Genomic DNA, 13,876 nt, shown 5'->3' on the forward strand with positions numbered 1-13,876 from the left:
TCTTCTTCCTGGTCTCGGGTCATGTCAGTCCATCAACCTGGAAGCCTTATGTCCGAGGCCCTTAAATCTCTTCCATGTCCCTTCTGCAATTCTTCTTCATCTTGTTTGTACTTGCACTTTTCGTTGTCTTTTGTTGGTCTCTGTCTTAGTTTCTTTCCTTTCTCATTGAGGAGTAGGTCTCTGGGGGATTCCAACCCAAAATTGTCTTCATCACCCTTCATCCTGGAGGAGGGCAAATGTTGTCCCTATTTTCAAAAAGGGGGAAAGAGAGGACCCAAACAATTACCGCCCAGTCAGTCTGACATCAATACCAGGGAAGATTCTGGAGCAGATCATTAAGCAAACAGTCTGTGAGCACCTGGAAAGGAATGCTGTGATCACCAATAGTCAGCATGGATTTCTGAAAAATAAGTCATGTCAGACTAATCTGATCTCGTTTTTTGACAGAATTACAAGCCTGGTAGATGAAGGGAATGCAGTGGATATAGCCTACCTTGATTTCAGCAAGGCATTTGACAAGGTGCCCCATGATATTCTTGTACAGAAGCTGGTAAAAGGCGGTCTTGACTATGCTACCACTCAGTGGATTTGTAACTGGCTGACTGACGGAACCCAAAGGGTGCTCATCAATGGTTCTTCTTCATCCTGGAGAAGAGTGACTAGTGGGGTGCCACAGGGTTCTGTCTTGGGCCCGGTCTTATTCAACATCTTTATCAACAACTTGGATGATGGACTCAAGGGCATCCTGATCAAATTGGCCGATGACACCAAACTGGGAGGGGTGGCTAACACCCCAGAGGACAGGATCACACTTCAAAACGACCTTGACAGATTAGAGAACTGGGCCAAAACAAACAAGCTGAATTTTAACAGGGAGGAATGTAAAGTATTGCACTTGGGCAAAAAAAAATGAGAGGCACAAATACAAGATGGGGGACACCTGGCTTGAGAGCAGTACATGTGAAAAGGATCTAGGAGTCTTGGTTGACCACAAACTTGACATGAGCCAACAGTGTGACGCAGCAGCTAAAAAAGCCAATGCAATTCTGGGCTGCATCAATAGGAGTATAGCATCTAGATCAAGGGAAGTAATAGTGCCACTGTATTCTGCTCTGGTCAGACCTCACCTGGAGTACTGTGTCCAGTTCTGGGCACCACAGTTCAAGAAGGACACTGACAAACTGGAACGTGTCCAGAGGAGGGCAACCAAAATGGTCAAAGGCCTGGAAACGATGCCTTATGAGGAACGGCTAAGGGAGCTGGGCATGTTTAGCCTGGAGAAGAGGAGGTTAAGGGGTGATATGATAGCCATGTTCAAATATATAAAAGGATGTCACATAGAGGAGGGAGAAAGGTTGTTTTCTGCTGCTCCAGAGAAGCGGACACGGAGCAATGGATCCAAACTACAAGAAAGAAGATTCCACCTAAACATTAGGAAGAACTTCCTGACAGTAAGAGCTGTTCGACAGTGGAATTTGCTGCCAAGGAGTGTGGTGGAGTCTCCTCCTCCTTTAAGCAGAGGCTTGACAACCATATGTCGAGTGCTCTGATGGTGTTTCCTGCTTGGCAGGGGGTTGGACTCGATGGCCCTTGTGGTCTCTTCCAACTCTAGGATTTTATGATCCAACTCACCTGTTCCCCACAGTCCTTGATATAATCCAAAATGAATTTAAAATCAAATGTCAAGGTCTCTCCAAAGCTAGGAACCTCCTCATCTCCAGACTCCCCTTGGCCCAAGTTGGAACTATGTTTTGACCCTTTGCCGAAAGGAGATGCCACAAAGTGTGTGTGTGAGGGGGGGTGTCTTTTCAGTGCCAGGATACAAGGTGCTCTCTTGACCTGGGAGCCCAATCCCTCTCCCCCACCCCTAGAAAAGGGGGTCTTCCCCTCATCCTCTCCTTGCAGGACCCCCTTTTCCTTCCTCTTTGCTCAGAGAGTCGGAACCAACTCTCAAGGGACCCTGGAGCCAAACCCTGGCAGAGTTTTACTTCTCAAGCAAAGGGGGGGAAGGAATACATTCTTGTTGCTCTCGAGATGCACAGAAATCTGTTCCCCGCGGAGGGAGAAGCTTGCCAGGCCCCCAAAGTCCCCGCAGGGAGAGAGGGACCAGCAAAAGGGTTAAGGGACACCCAGCTGGCTTCCTAGAGAGGAATAAAGGGAGGAGGCTCCCCAGAGCACAAGCTCTGCCCCATCCGGGCTTTTGTCTCTCTGCTCCACAAGTGAGTTCCCTTGGGGAGTTGGGGGGTCCCAGGGCTGCAGGGGAGGGTCCCCCCCCAAGAAGACCCCTCTGGGGCCCTGGCTCCTGAGAGAGAGAGAAGGGAGCAGGGCGAGCTCCGCTTTGCAAGGGCTCAGAAGAACAGCCACGAGGGCCAGGGAGTCATGATGAGGGACCCCCAAAGTCATCTAGCCCACCCCCAGCCAGCCAGGAATCTTCTGCCCAGCCTGGGGCTTGAACCCAGGGGCCTGAGATCAAAGAGACTCATGCTCTACCCACTAAGCTCTGCTGCCATTTCTGGAAGAGAGAGAGAGAGAATGTGAGCTTGGTTTGCTCCACCTTGCAAGAGTTAAAAGGAACTGAGCTACATTCCTAGAGAGGACAGGGAATAAGGGGGGGGGACGAGGTCCTCCCAAGCAAATGCCCCTCCCTCCTTCCCAGGATCCTCCCTGCAAGAGGGGGAGGGGGCTTTGGTCTCCTGCAGGAGCTGCCTCAGTTTCCCTTCTGGCATCTGATGAGCTTCCTCTCTTTTCTGCCCTAGGGTGCATTGGGGAGAAGGGGGGCGGGGGTGTCCCAGGGCTGCAGGGGACGGATCCGTGGGGATTCTGCTCAGCTCCTGCAAGGGGATCCCCAAGCCAGGGCTAAAAGGTTCTGCCCCCCCTTCCTCTCTGGAAAGCCAGGGAGGCTGCAAGTAACAGGAGGTCTGCAACTCTTCTCTTGCTCCTTTGGGGAGGGGTCACTGAGTCAGGAAGAAAAGGGCCTGCAAAGGAACCCTGATGCGATTGAGGAATCAACCACGTTCCTTAGCCCAGGTGGCAGCCAGATGGAAACATCTGGAGGCAGAAATAAAAACTTGGCCTCTGTGCTAAACAAAATCCTTCCATCTCGCAGTGCACAGTTAGGCCCATGGAACTCCCTGCCACAGGAGGAAGAGATGGCTTGAGAAGAGGATGAGGCCCATTCAGGGAGGAGCAGAGGGCTAGCGATGGCTCCAGGCCCCCCAGTGGGAGGCAGCCATGCTTCTGAAGGGGGAGAGAGTTGCCCTCAGAACAAAGACAGAAGTCTGTCTTCAGAATATGGGAATATAATGCTTGAACTCCGAGTCTGGGCTGTGATTCAGACTCATCCATGCTTGCCCAGGGAACATTTCTCTTCTCCTGACTGTGTATCAATCTGGTAGTAGAAGAATGCATTTGCTTTACAGGATTCTCTGGCACCTCTCAGTAGGACAGGCAGAACTTGGCAGAAGACCTAGGGACTCCTTCCGATCTCCTGGGAACAAAGATGGATGAGCAAGACTCAGCTGGCCCTGAAGCAGGAAGAGGCCTTGCAACCCACTATGAGAGCAGTGGGGGATTCCGGGAAAACACTGTGAGAAAGAACCCGGGTCAGGAGGACACCCTCTGCTCAGAGGTGCAGAGCAGGCAGTTCTGCTCCCAGGAGGCCAAAGGACCCCGAGAGGTTTGCAGCCAACTCTAGAAGAGGAGGGAGAGTATCCCCCAATTCTCCACTAATTTGCCCATCCTTTTTTGGAAAGCATCCAAGGAATGATATTGGATAGCCCTGAAGTGTTTGCGTCTGCCGCTCCTTTTCTAATCCTTCTCCCCACTCTCTCTTGAATCCTTGTTGCTCTTTCAGGGGAAGGATCCGTTAGCAGAAATGGGTCCGGATTCCTCTGAGGCAGAGAAGACTCCCTTGGACTCCAGAGACAGGCCTCTGGGTAAGGAGGAAGGAGTTTTTTCTCTGTCTGGTAACAAGCTGTGGATTCGGAAACTGATCTGTGATTTCTTTTCATCTTATTGGAGAATTCACAGAGGACCAAGAGCCCAGAGAAAGGGAGATGTGTTTTTGCACTCTAGTATGTGAAATGGGTGCAAACGTCCACATTTAGGTGGCAACTCCTCCTTGTTTGAAGGCGCACCTGTAGTTTTCCTTCGGAGTGAAGCATGCGCTCTTGGCTTCCCACTTACCTTCTTCTCTCGCAGGAGACGGAACGAGGCCAGCAAGACCTGCTTGTCCATCTTTTCTTGGTGGCGGAGGAGAAGCTGCCCCTGTGGACCCAGAGCAGGTAGGAGGAAGGGGCCATGTGGGGAGAGAGGATGTCATGGACTGGGAGGAACCGCCCAGGAAGGAGGGTTGAAGGCTCAAGTAGGCTTCTAAGCAGTTCACACCCCATACCAGAGAGTGGCCAGGATTCACCCCATCAGTCCCACAATGGGGCTTTCCCCCTCTCATTCCCCTGCGCACCTTGGAGATGTCTATAGGGCTTCAGGAGGGTCCTCCCTGTCGCGAAATCTTCGTGGCGCTTCAGCAGAAATGCTTAGAGTTCCAGGTTCTTCAGTGCAGTATATTTATTGTGAGCTCTATATCTACAAATATCTACAGGCTATAATACAGGAGCAGCTCATACAGTCAAACGGAGTACCTGGCTGCACCTTAAGGCAAAGAGGAAGACTCTCTCTCTCTGACCACACTTCTCTGCACCACCACCTTTACTGCTGGACAGGTTTCCCTTTTAAGCCAAGGATTGCCAATCAGCTGACAGCACATTATTCTGACCCACATCATTCTGACCCTGCACTTGCATAGAAAGTATTGCAGGCCGATTGCATCAGCCAGTTGCATCAGCTAGCAGACTCAAGCTTGCAGACTTACTATCTCACACAGCATTCTGGGATCCCAACACTCCCCACCCGGCAAGAACAGCACAGAGGGACAGAAGAAGGGATCCTTCCATGTGGCAAACGGGAATGTTTGTGCACAGGATTTGAAGAATGATTTGGAGAACACCAGTTTCTTAATGCCCTTTATTAAAATACACAATGAATACCGGTAATTCCATTAACACATCAAAATATGCATCCATAAAATGTGCAGGAAAAAAATCCAGTTAATACAGAACATCAATTAAGAGGCAGAAAACAACAAAGTGTAATAGTTCACCTTTTTCTTTTAGGGTACAGTGTGCTTTGAAGATGTAGCCTTCCATTTCACAGATGTGGACTGGGCATTGCTGGATCCTGACCAGAGAGCCCTCCATAAGGAAGTCATGGAGGAGAATCGAGGGATTTCGGACTCTCTCAGTAAGGCTTAATATTACACCTACCCTCCCCCTCCAAGATGGCCCCCTTTTGCTCTTGAAGGGCTGGCCTGTCTGCAGTCCCCACAGCCTCCCATCAGGGAACCTTCATGGGGGCAGAAGCAGAGGAAAGGCCTCAGGAAAGCAGCCATGGCTCTGGCCAGATGCAGAGGAGGAGGAGGAGCGCTTACCCAAATTACGATTTATTCCTTCAATGCCTCCTTCACATCATGACTGGTCTAAATCCTTTCAGGATGTCCTTGGCATCAAAATGAAAGCCTATCTGTTGAAGCTTTCACTGCTAGGCCGCATTGCTGTGATCAAAATGAATGTATTGCCTAGAATGTTATTTTTGTTTCAAACATTGCAAATTGTGAACAAGATGGATTGTTTCAAGAAGTGGCAGAAAGACATCTCAAAATTTGTCTGGCAGGGCAAGAAACCCAGAATAAAATTTAAGATTTTAACTGATGCAAAGGAAAGGGGGGGATTTGCCCTGCCAGACTTTAAACTTTACTATGAATCAGCAGCTTTCTGCTGATTGAAAGACTGGCTGCTTCTTGAGAACACAGACATTTTGGACTTAGAAGGTTTTAATAACATTTTTGGGTGGCATGCATATTTCTGGTACGACAACGTTAAAGCTCACAAAGCTTTTAAAAATCACATTGTCAGGAAAGCATTATATAATGTCTGGATTAAATACAAAGATGTGTTGGAAAATAAAACCCCAAGGTGGTTGTCGCCAATGGAGGCAAAGGCTGTGAAAAAACTCAATATGGAGGCCAAATGGCCGAAATATTGGGAAATTCTGGAACAGGAAGGGGACAAACTGAAATTGCAGAGTTTTGAGAAATTAAAAGTTAAAGTGCAGGATTGGCTTCATTATTATCAAATAATAGAGGTGTACAAGTTGGACAGGAAAATTGCCTTCCAGGTGGAAAAATCAAAATTAGAAACAGAACTGTTAGAACTCAATACTAAGAACTTGTCAAGAATGTATAACTTGCTGTTGAAATGGAATACACAAGATGAAACAGTGAAATCAGCCATGATAAAGTGGGCACAAGATATTGGTCATAACATTATGTTTGCTGACTAGGAACAGTTGTGGACCACCGGTATGAAATTTACGGCATGTAATGCCTTAAAGGAAAATATTATGAAAATGATTTATAGGTGGTACATGACTCCAGTCAAACTTGCAAAAATTTACCACTTGTCTGATAATAAATGTTGGAAATGTAAAGAAACGGAAGGTACTTTTTTTCACCCTTGGTGGACATGCCCAAAGATTAAGGCTTTCTGGGAAATGATATATAAAGGTATTTAAATATACCTTCCTTAAGAAACCAGAAGCCTTTCTCTTGGGCATTGTCGGCCAATTGGTGCCAAAGAAAGACAGGACTTTTTTTATGTATGCTACAACAGCAGCAAGAATTCTCATCGCAAAGTATTGGAAGACACAAGATCTACCCACCTTGGAAGAATGGCAGATGAAGGTGATAGACTACATGGGATTGGCAGAAATGACTGGCAGAATCCGAGACCAGGGAAAAGAGACGGCGGAAGAAGATTGGAAGAAATTTAAGAACTATCTTAAGAAACATTGTAAAATTAATGAGTGTTAAAATGATGCGGTTTTAGAAAATAAGTGGATTACAGCTGTAAAGATTAAGTTAAAAGAAAAGAAAGGTTAACAATTAGATAAAATTAAGAGTGAGGATTTGCTGAACTAAAAAATTGAAAGTGGAATGCAGAAAGGGGAGATATGAGGAGGTCGGTGAAGTAAGTTTTACGAAAATAAGGATTTGAAATTATACTTGTTTTTTCTTGTTTGTGTTTGTTTGCATTGTTGTGTCTGATTATAAAATTTGTGAAACTTCAATAAATATTTTATATATAAAAAAACAAAACAAAATGAAAGCCTATCTGGTGCCCGGAGAGCCTGGCGAGGAAAAGGCCCGCCAGGGGGATGTCCTTGCAGAGCCTCTCCCCCTCTGGGCCTTTCCTGCTCCTTCTGGGGTGTTTGGTTTCTAGCCAAGAGAAAGCTTGCTCTTCTTGTCTCCTCTTCGCCCCTCAGTGACTTCACAGCTCTGGTGCAGTCCCTTCCCAGATACAGAGAGTGATCTGGGGTGTCGTGGAATCCTAGAACTGGAGAATTCTGCAGGTCTGCCCAGAACTCATTGCACCGAGTTCAAGGGAACTTCTTCCCTGGTAGTTCCTCTGGGGATCTCCGTTCGACCGAGCTGATAAAGCTCATCTTCCGGAATCGCCTCAACGTGATTGACGACCTGAGCCTCTGATAAGGCTCCAGGCACATTCCCCATTCAGCAGAGTTTCCAGCACAGGGAAGAGACGAGAGGTTTGGGCTACATTGCTAGGAGTTTTATTATCTAGCTACGCAGACAGAAAAATACACCCTCTCTCTGTCAGAGCAGAGAGCAACTGAACAACAAAGGAACAGGAATCCGTCTCCCGTGAGACTTCCAACAGTATGGAATGTGTGGAATGTGGAGAGAGTCTTGTGACTCCAAAGCACTGCTGAGTGGCAAACAGAAATGGCAAGCATTTTCTCCTCACTTACAGGAACATTGGGAAGACAAGCTGGCCTTGTTGTGAGCCAGGTGTCCTAGAGAGACAGTGGGGGAAAGGGAGGTCCCACTCTGAAAGGCCCATGGAATCAAAGGGAGGCTGGGGAGGAGAACAGGTCCTCTCAGGAGTGGCTTCCGAGTGTCATGATGCACTGGGGTAAGGCAGGGACAAATGCAGAGGGGCACTGCCTGCCAATCCAATTCCCCGAAATTCATCACCCATCCTGAGACCCTCAGAAGAAGATTCAGGAGGGGCCTGGGCCCCTGACCAGCTACATGGCTGGATGGTCCTTTCCACCATTCAAGAGGCGAGTCCCTCCATCCGACCAGGGAGGGTGTTGCTTTACTTGCCAACAAGCAGGACACACACGCCTGTTTGTTGCCATCAGGCTGCAATAAGCTCAGGGGAAGTGGCAGGTTGGGGCACCTAGGAGAATATCCTACACCCAAAGACGCCCCATGTGGTCTAGCGGAGAGACTAAGAGCCCTGGAGCTGGAGGAGGGAGACCTGGGCCCATTTGACCCCATGGCTAGGAGCTTTGGAGGGAGGTGGGGAAGATGGGGAGTGAGAGGAGCTGGTTCTGGGTGGAAAGATCCACTCTGAGGAAAAGATCACCAGCTAGAGAAAGGCGTCTCTGAGCTTAGTGGGAAGGACAGTGTGTGGTGTCCTGGGAGAGTAAATCAGGCCAGGAATGAACTGGGAGGCTTGGTCAGGAGAAGGAGGAGCTGGAAAGAGACCGGCTGCTGAGCTCTCATCCCAGTCAGGAGGGGAGAGATCCTTCTAGAAAGAGAAGACTCCCAAACCAGAGATCCCTTGGGTTTTGGCTTGGAATACCTCGGGAGTAGGGTAACTGGCAGAAAGTGCCACCTTGTTAAGAGCCAAAGTCTCAAGTGTGAAACAACTGAGAAAACCTTGAAGGCAGACGATGGATGAAGATTGGAAGAAAGTTTAAAAATTCATTTAGAGAATTATTGTAAAATTAATGAGTGTTAGAAAAAATGTTGGAATGAAACTATTTGGCTTTAGTGGAAATGCTTTAAGGAATTACGTATAAATAAGTTTTAAGTTTTAAGCTTTAGGGCTTTTTATGGTAAGATAAGGTTAAAATAAATTAAGGTAATTTAATGACAGAATATAGTGAAAGATGGAAAGGATTTGCTGAGATAATTAATAACTAGAATACAAAAAAGGGAGGTGTGAGGAGGTCGATGAAACAAGTTAATGAAAGATAAAGATTTGGAAATATTGGATTTGTTTTTTAAATTTTTTGTTTGCTTTTGTTTTTGGTTTTGATGTATTGTGTGGTTTTTGCGTTTTTTTTCTTATTGAATTGTATTGTTGAATTCATTTTTTTTTGTCTATCTCTTTTCCTTTTTCTTTTTTCTCTCTATAATTTTAAATTCTCAATAAATATCATTAAAAAAAGAAAACCTTGAAGGGAAATAACATTGTAAACTGAAATATCCTACGTTTTATCCACTCATGTCATAAACTTCCTTGTTAAATAAAATCGTTAATGTTTATTTGAAGAAATCCTGCCTGAGACTCCCAATTAGTGAGTTTTACCTCATGCAAGTCCCCCACAAGATAATCTTTTTTTTTTTATAAAAATTTTTATTGGGTTTTCACATTTTATATAGACAAAGACAAAAACACGAAAAACATAAAAACAAACAAACAGAAAAATAAAACAACAAACATATATAGTTTCCAAGAAAAAAAAAACTTATTTTCTAACCCTGGTCATTGACTTCCCCCCACCCCCTCCCTTGCATCCCTATTCCCAAATTTGTATCAGCAAATTGGCATTTCCTTATCCATCTTAATATTAGTCCTTTATATATATAAAAAAAGCAAAATTAAATTTATTCTAAGTTGGACCTCAGTTCCCTTCCAACGATTTCCCATTTTGTCTTAAATAATAATCTTGTTAGCTAAATCCCATAGTCTTAAGTGTTGTTGAAACTAGATTCTTCCCTCCCTCCCTTCCCCGGTTTGTGTCCCTTCCGAAAACATGTCCAAAATAGCAATTATTAGCCCGGATTCCTCACGTCCGAGGCTCTCAAATCTCTTTCAGTCCCTCTCCGCCGGCCTAGTTGGCAATCCTTTATGTCGGTCTTCACGTCTCGAAAGAGTTCTTTCACAGTCAGTCCAAAATCTCTTCCCATATTTGCAAGCAACTGCTGAGGAATTTCCACAAGGCATGAATTTTGAACATAATCAAAGTCAGAGTCTATGTGGAGGCCCCAATTATATTTCTTTATTTTAAATTCCTTGATTTCATAAATTCCCAGGGCCTCCACTTTCATCTTCTGGATCTTTCGTAGATTTGTAGTAGGTTCAGTCCAATAGTCTCCTTGTTTATATTCCACAGATGTCAGCTTCTGGACAATATTTTCCCGTTTCAGTTCTTCTCTTTCTTGTTTTGTCTTCTCCTCTTCTTTGGTTATCATTTCCGGCTCAGCTGTGGATTCTTTCTCAGCCAGGTTCTCATTACATTGAACAGAACTACTTGTTTCAGGATTCAAGGTCATCAATTGTTCACTCATAGCCGTAGTCTGTTCCTGTAAGATTCCAACCAAATAAAACATCCTTTCGATTTCTCCCAGTATCTTTCCATCCATAGCCATTGTAATTCCACAGATTTCCCCCTAGAGGGAATCTGGTTACTTAGTGTTCTTTTCTCCAACAGTCCTCCCCCACAAGATAATCTGAGGTAGTTGGAGGGCATTTGTGGGAATTGTGTTCTGTGAGGTGGGTGCACTATATTTAGGAGAGAAGACGGGTCCAAGGCTGCGGGGGGGGGGGGAGAGCCCTTGCGTCGTCGCATATTAATTGGGGGCAGGGGTGGGATAGGAAGTTAAAACCCACACAGATCCTATTTAGTTTTGAGCGGACTGGCAGACTTAAACATTCCTGAGGAAAACTGGATGCTCTACTTACGCCCACAGATATGTGGAATTTTGAGTGAAATATACTCAGATCTCAGAGAGGATGAAACCTCTGATTCCCTCACATTTAAAGAGAGAGTGAAAATGCGCTTTGGACTGACTGCAGAACAAAGCCAAAAAGCCTTTCGTGAAATTAAAAGGAAACCAGGAGAGAATGATAGAATCATAGAGTTGGAAGAGACCACAAGGGCCATTGAGTCCAACCCCCTGCCAAGCAGGAAACACCATCAGAGCACTCCTGACATATGGTTGTCAAGCCTCTGCTTAAAGACCTCCAAGGAAGGAGACTCCACCACACTCCTTGGCAGCAAACTCCACTGTCGAACAGCTCTTACTGTCAGGAGGTTCTTCCTAATGTTTAGGTGGAATCTTCTTTCTTGTAGTTTGGATCCATTGCTCCGTGTCCGCGGAGAGACTTAGGCCCAACTGGGTAGCCGAACTGACCAAGCTCTGGACAGATGGGAGGAAAGTGAGATGAGCTCAAACAGCTGATCAGTTGAGAGCAATGTTTCCAAGAGGTTCCTGCTCATTGAGGCTGAAAACAGTAACTGAAGTCTCTACCTTGGGAGAGGAAATCAAAGGAGACTCAGGGGGGAGCAGTAATACTCTGTCCCTTCCAGGAAAAGTAATAATTGGAAACCCAGGGAGGAAGTGGGGTCTCAAAACGACAACCCTGAAGGCCGGGCCCAAGGGTGCCGGGGGGAAAAGAGCCGTGATACAAAGTTAAAACCCACACAGAAACGTACCCAGAGACACAGAACAACCAGTTTAATAAAGGAGTGAAGTTCTTTGATTAAAAAGAGAAAAAATTCCTGTCAGAAAATGACCAGCAAGCGCCAAGCCAAAGAGACTCAGGATGACCCAGCTGCTGCGTCTGAGGAGAATCCTAATATATTGAATTAGAGATGATGAGGCGAAGATTGGAATTGTCTAAGGTTGAAGCAGAGAAAGAAAGAGAAGAGGCCAGAATGGCAGCTGCCCTTCATCCAGCAGAGATACAGGAAGAGAGAGAGAGAGAGAGAGAGAGAGAGAGAGAGAGAGAGAGAGAGAGATGAGCCCAAGAAGAAAGAGACAGGGAGGCCAAGATGGCCCATGAAAAAGAGATGCTTCCTTTAAAAATGGAGGAGATGCAGGCGAGGGCAGAACTGCCGCAAGCAATGTTGGGGGTGGAGATTTTGCCTCAGCAAATGTAAAGTATGTACAGTGGTACCTCGGGTTACAGACTCCGCTAACCCAGAAATAGTACCTCGGGTTAAGAACTTTGCTTCAGGATGAGAACAGAAATTGATCTCCGGCGGCAGGCCCCATTAGCTAAAGTGGTACCTCAGGTTAAGAACAGTTTCAGGTTACGAACGGACCTCCAGAACAAATTAAGTACTTAACCTGAGGTACCACTGTACTTACATGTTACATTACTGTGAGAAGTTACAGGGGACGAGGCAGGGGGCCTTCTCGGTAGGGGCACCCACCCTGTGGAACGCCCCCCCCCCATCAGATGCCAGTTTGCTTCAAAATGCCAGTTTGCTATGAGGCAAGTAAAATACTTCGGTCCCGTCCCAAGGGGTGGAAATATACAACATGACTGGAGCAAGGCAAAGGTCCTTCAAGAGGGGCCTAGACTCTCCACAAAGAGAGAAAGAAGAGCTTTTCTGGGGGGACAGGGATATTTATTCCTATCTGCCTGCGGACTGTCTGGCCAGAGTGGTGCATGCTCTGGTTATCTCCCGCTTGGACTACTGCAATGAGCTCTATGTGGGGCTACCTTTGAAGGTGACCCGGAAACTGCAATTAATCCAGAATGCGGCAGCCAGACTGGGGACTGGGAGTGGCCGCTGGGACCACATAACACCGGTTCTGAGAGATCTGCATTGGCTCCCAGTATGTTTCCGAGCACAATTCGAAGTGTTGGTGCTGACCTTTAAAGTCCTAAACGGCCTTGGCCCAGTATACCTGAAGGAGCGTCTCCACCCCCATCGTTCTGCCCGGACGCTGAGGTCCAGCGCCGAGTGCCTTCTGGCGGTTCCCTCACTGCAAGAAGCCAAGTTACAGGGAACCAGGCAGAGGGCCTTCTTGGTGGTGGCACCCACCCTGTGGAACGCCCTCCCAGCAGATGTCAAAGAGAACAACAACTACCAGACTTTTAGAAGACATCTGAAGGCAGCCCTGTTTAGGGAAGCTTTTAATGTTTGATGTATTAGAGTATTTTAATATATTTTTTGGAAGCCGCTCACAGTGGCTGGGGAAGCCCAGCCAGATGTGCGGGGTACAAATAATAAATTATTGTTGTTGTTGTTGTTGTTGTTGTTATTTTAGCCCCCATGCTGCTCCTTGACATGACTGGATGAAGAAAGACCAGCCAGACAAGAGAATTTGGAGGGACCAGTGCCAGGCAGCGTTGGGACATTGAAAAACAGCCCTAGATCCGGGGTCAGCAAGCTTTTCCAGCCGGGGGCCGGTCCACCGTCCCTCAGACCTTGTGGGGGGCCGGACTATATTTTTTTGGGGGGGAATGAACCAATTCCTATGCCCCACAAATAACCCAGAGATGCAATTTAAGTAAAAGGACACATTCTACTCATGTAAAAACACACTGATTCCCGGGGGCCGGATTGAGAAAACGATTGGGCCGCATCCGGCCCCCGGGGCTTAGGTTGCCTCCCCTGGCCTAGATGGACCTTGGGGTCCCTTCCAACTTTAGGATTCTGTTCTTCATTTTGGAAGGCGGACAAGGAGCAAGAGCAACCTGCCGTCACAGAAGGAAGAGGACGGAGTCTTCATCTCCTTGGTTGCCCTTCTCTGGGAGGGGGGGCAGATTGTGAGGAGCAAAAACGAGGACGCGATGGTGACTCTCACTTTCAATACTCCTACTATATGTAGGCTAGAGAAGCTGTGAGATGTTTTGCTGAGGGGGAGGGGCAGGAGAAGAGAAGAGGAACGCAAGTCTTCCACCCCCAGTTATGTCTCCTCCAGAACGTCAGGCCAGAGACATTTTGACCCAAAAATCCACCTGGACTGAAATTTTACCCCTGAGAAAGA

Source organism: Podarcis vaucheri, assembly GCF_965113315.1.
Source record: "Podarcis vaucheri genome assembly, chromosome: 7".
Taxonomy (NCBI): Eukaryota; Metazoa; Chordata; class Lepidosauria; order Squamata; family Lacertidae; genus Podarcis; species Podarcis vaucheri.